The sequence below is a fragment of the Metopolophium dirhodum genome, unplaced genomic scaffold (assembly GCF_019925205.1).
Source record: "Metopolophium dirhodum isolate CAU unplaced genomic scaffold, ASM1992520v1 scaffold23, whole genome shotgun sequence".
NCBI lineage: Eukaryota > Metazoa > Arthropoda > Insecta > Hemiptera > Aphididae > Metopolophium > Metopolophium dirhodum.
In genome coordinates, this window is record NW_026869911.1 from 22,314 (window position 1) to 27,500 (window position 5,187).

Below are 5,187 nucleotides of genomic sequence, written 5' to 3' on the forward strand. Positions count from 1 at the left end.
TTGCCGAGGATGTTCGTCTTTAGACCCAGGAGCGTGAGTCTGAACTTGTCCCAATCAGCCTTATCTGTGTTAAACCTTGTGCCTGGGTTATCAATTTCCCTTTTTGGACTTTTGAGGTTTAAGGTGAATTTTAGTGTCCTATGGTCGCTGTCTGTCTGGTCTGTCACGGTCCAGCCTCTTACTAGTCTTTTAATCGAGGTACTTGCCAAAGTTATGTCGATGTTTGACTCGCCCATTCCGTGCCTTTTATAAGTCTTTAGGTCCTGAGGGGTGTTTATAATTCGGAGATCCTGATCATCTACCAGTTCTTCAACTATCCTTCCCCTCGTATTAGTGGAGTCGTTGTACCATCTTGTGGAGTGGCCATTGCAGTCTGCTCCGATCAGTAAGCGTCTGTTTGCTAGGCTTATTTTGGTCAGTAGTTCAGTAAATATAACTGTGGGTTTGTTATATCTGAAGTAAGCTGACACTATCACAACGTCATCTTTACTGACGCCAGTGCCAATTCTGGCAGCCGCAACATAGCGCGTTGTATATTGTCCCAGTTTTATTGCTTTAATTTTATTGTTTGTTACGATTATGGCAGCTTCAGGATTGTCATCGGACAAGATCTGACGACAGCCCTCAAAGCAGGTGACATAGCCATTTATTATGAGTGGGTCTTGGACGAGTATGATGTCAATCTTGTCTTTCAAGCAAATGTCTCTCAGTTGTTCTGAGGCGATCATTTGCTTGTTTAAATTTACCTGGATAATCTTCAGGCAATTCATTTGTGTTCTTCTTCTGTAGTTCCTATAGTGAGCGGTTGGCCGAAGTCAGTCCGCTTTGCAAGGCGTTTCAGAGCAGCTGTCTTTGCAGGACAGCTGTCGCTAGATGCTTTATGTTTACCCTTGCAGTTGCAGCATTTAAATTCTTTGATCTGACATGTTCGACTGTCATGGCTTCCTGCGCAGTTTCGACATGTCGTTTCATCTTCGTTTTTTGCCGTATGGCCATATTTTTGGCAGTTGAAGCACTGTGAGACTGAGTGGTTCAGACTCAGTGTGCTTCGTATGCCGCCAATGTACGCTTTCTTTCCTTCAATTCTTCGAAGAATTTCTGGGCTTACTTCAAGGACAAGGTTGGTAACTGTCCCTGATCTTGGCCCAGAGTGGTAGGCCACTCTGATGTCCCGTACATCGGTCTCGGTTAGACCCAATTCCGGATTGCAATCTAGTAGTTCCTGGATTACTTCCTCGTCCGTAAGACTGCTATCTAGGCCTTTGAGAGTCAGTCGTGGTCTTTTCGGAATGATTTCCGAGACCAAGATATTTTCTCTTAGGGCGTCTAAGGTGTCCTTATTGTCCGGTACTAATATGGTCGGACCTTTTATACGATTTTTGTGTACCGCCAGTCTTGGGTTTTTGAGTTTATTCCTTAGTTCTGTCCAGAAGTTTTTCCATAGTTTCGGATATTCTTCGCTTGTCGCGGAACCATTTAGGACAAACCTTGGCATGGCTGGTGGTTTTCTTATGGTGTTTAGGTCTATATTAGTCTTCATTTTACCTCTGCGCTTTTTGGTCCTTTCAACTGTTTGAAAGATGCCTTCAGTTGTAGGTTGTTGGACTTTTGGCACTGAGTTTTTTTCCTTTACTGTCACCGGTGTTACCTTTGTTGTTGGGCCTTTTGACTTTTGTTTTGTTTTCTTAGAGATCTTTTTGCCTAGCCTTCCGTCGTGAACACTGACCCTTGCAGGTTCGGCGTTCGACTTGTTGCGTTGGACCGCGTCTGAATAAGACTCACCCGTGTCTGTTCGCAGTATGGGTGTTTCATCATCATCATTGATGATTGTTTGCGGTCTGCTTGGCTTATTTGGCCTTTCTCTTTTGTCTTTTAATGTTTCTATGTAAGCCCCTTCTAGTTTCGCATGTTGGTACGTGATGTCTCTTACAATCGAGCAGATGCGGTTATAAGATCCCGTGAGTTCCTTACGCATAGAAACTGTTATTCGCTTGTTCAGACTGTCGCCTTCTATGATTGTTTTTAGGTTATCTAATTCCGCGTGAACTAGGTGATTTAGTTCACCAACAGTCTCCTCGGGTGCTTCGTCTGTTTTTGTCTTTTTAGTTTCGATCTCAGTTTTGTCCGTGGGACTCGTGTCTTGCTCGGGTTCGCGTCTTTTTTGCGATGTAGATGGACCCTCTAGATTTTCAAGGCTACCCATATCCGAGAGAGTGTTTTCAGTCACCGAAACGACCGAGCTTTGACTATCTAATCGTCTATAGGTCAGCTGTTGTGGGCCTTGGCTAGTCGGGCTACGCAGGATTCTCATCTGGTCATCTTCAGATAGTTCCTCGTACATATGCTCATGTAGCATATCCCGGGCCGTCTCAAGGGAAGCTTTTACCTCCTTTGAAAGGTCATGTACCTGGAACCTATTTTTATTTGGTAGACCTTCGACCGCTAATATGTCGAGATCTTGTAATGCTTTGTCTATTTTATCCTTGACAATTTCTAGGTGCGTTCCTGATTTGACCTTGCATTTGTCGAGAAATTGTATTTTGTTAGTTAGGCTATCTATTATTTGTATCATTTTCCCTCGATTATGATCGTTAATGGTGTTATGTTTACCTGTTATTGCGTTCTTTGGCCAATATATATCTTCCTGAAAGAACTCTTTCAAAAAGTCCAGTTTCTTTTGCATGTTTTCAATGTCCGTTTCCGTTATATCAAATTTATCCATTTCCGTGTTCCAGCTTACATTATCCGAGCTATTGATGACGACCGATGTGGCGAGCTCACCCACATCTGCCGGGTCTGAGGTTTCCGAGGCCTCTGTACCAGTAACATCATCTTCTTTTCTTTTTGTTGTGTTCATATTAGATTTTGAGGGGAGCGCCCTCTTTTAGCCCAAGTCCCTCTGGCCGCCGGTGGGCTATGCCGACGGTTGCATGTACGCCAAGGGTGGATGTCCGGAGTCGGCCTGCTCCGGACAGTTGAAAGTCTCTTAGCGCCGGACATGTGTCCGGTCGGGCGGGGTCACCACGACAAGGTGGACTTTCTTCGACCCCGAGTAGATAGGGACAGTGAGAATCTCGTTAATCCATTCATGCGCGTCACTAATTAGATGACGAGGCATTTGGCTACCTTAAAAGAGTCATAGTTACTCCTGCCGTTTACCCGCGCTTGCTTGAATTTCTTCACGTTGACATTCAGAGCACTGGGCAGAAATCACATCGCGTCAACACCCGTCCCGGGCCATCGCGATGCTTTGTTTTAATTAGACAGTCGGATTCCCCTGGTCCGTGCCAGTTCTGAGTTGACCGTTACATGGCTGTCGATCCGGCTACGCGACCGACGCCGCGGCGGCCGGACCGCCCGGTGACGGCGAACCGACACCAAGGCGATCGGCCGGCCGCGACGCGGCCAGCGACCGAAGCTCGGTGGTTCCACGGTCGGCGGACGGCGACGGGCCCGCGGCCGCCTCGAGGCTCCCGGTCCGAAGACCGGGCGCGCGGGCGACGGCCGGGGTGTCGCCAAAACCGCCTACGCTTCTACGACGACCCGAACCCGACAGCCACGCTCCTCAGAGCCAATCCTTATCCCGAAGTTACGGATCGGTTTTGCCGACTTCCCTTACCTACATTATTCTATGCGGCTAGAGGCTGCTCACCTCGGAGACCTGCTGCGGATATCGGTACGAACCGACGCGAAGACTCCGCGTGGCCCTCTCTCGAATTTTCAAGGTCCGCGTGGGGATCACGGACACCGCCGCAACGAGCGGTGCTCTTCGCGCTCGCGTCCCTATCGCCCGGCTAGAGGATTCCAGGGACGTACAACGCTCACAGAGAAAAGAGAACTCTACCCAGATCCCCCGGCGGCTTCTTCGAGTTCATTCTGGTTACCCAGACGAGACAAAAGAGCCCCGAACACTAGGGAGCGGTTCCGCGTCGGGTTCCGGAATACGAACCGGATTCCCTCTCGCCCCAAGGGCGATTCGAAAACGCCTTCGCCCGTGGTACGAGGATCTCTCCCCGGGCTTAGGATCGACTGACTCTTGGACAACGGCTGTTCACAAGAAACCCTTCTCCACGGCAGCCCCCGAGGGCCCCTCTCGAGTATTTGCTACTACCACCAAGATCTGCACCGACGGCGGCTCCAGGCGGTCTCGCGACCTGCCCTTCGACGCACACCGCCGCGCCATCCTACTCGTCGAGGCTTGCCGGGACCGACCGCCGCGAGCGACGACCGGCCCCACTATGCCGTCGACGGCCGAGTATAGGCACGACGCTCCAGCGCCATCCATTTTCAGAGCTAGTTGCTTCGGCAGGTGAGTTGTTACACACTCCTTAGCGGATTCCGACTTCCATGGCCACCGTCCTGCTGTCATCAGCAACCAACGCCTTTCATGGTCTCTGAATACGCGTCGATTTCGGCGCCTTAACTCGGCGTTCGGTTCATCCCGCAGCGCCAGTTCTGCTTACCAAAAATGGCCCACTAAGCGCCTAGGGTTCCGTCGCCGGCTTCGCACGCGGTTCACGCGGTGTACCAGGTAAAGCCGGCGATCTCACCCATTTATAGTTTGAGAATAGGTTGAGGTCGTTTCGGCCCCAATGTCCTCTAATCATTCGCTTTACCGTATGAGACATCCTCCGTGTTACGAGCGTGTTGTTACCGCGCCGTACAGCGCGGAGTCCCACCGGCGTCCGTACGCCCGCGAACGGGCGGGACACATCGGCGCCAGCTATCCTGAGGGAAACTTCGGATGGAACCAGCTACTAGATGGTTCGATTAGTCTTTCGCCCCTATACCCAGCTCAGACGATCGATTTGCACGTCAGAATCGCTGCGGACCTCCATCAGGGTTTCCCCTGACTTCATCCTGGCCAGGCATAGTTCACCATCTTTCGGGTACCAACGTGTGCGCTAAGGGTGCGCCCTCGGACGGCCGAAGCCGACCTGGCGAAGACGCCCCCGGACTGCGGACCAGCGCGACTTTGAACGCCGGTGGGTTCGGTCGCTAGGCCATCGTCCGCACCGTAAACGGTTCACTTTCATTGCGCCAAACGTGGTTTTTCGTAAGATCACCGTTGACTCGCGCACACGTTAGACTCCTTGGTCCGTGTTTCAAGACGGGTCGGAAAGTAGCCCGAAATCGTCGCCGACCGACGGGACCCCGCCTGCGACGGGGCCGCGTCGACGGTTCTTG

The 5,187-nt window shown here is 51.0% G+C and overlaps 1 pseudogene; it reads right to left on the minus strand.

Moving 5' to 3' along the window:
- Positions 1-3,026: 3,026 nt before the first annotated feature.
- The window catches only part of LOC132953378 (large subunit ribosomal RNA), a 2,806-nt pseudogene continuing 645 nt past the window's right edge, over positions 3,027-5,187 (minus strand).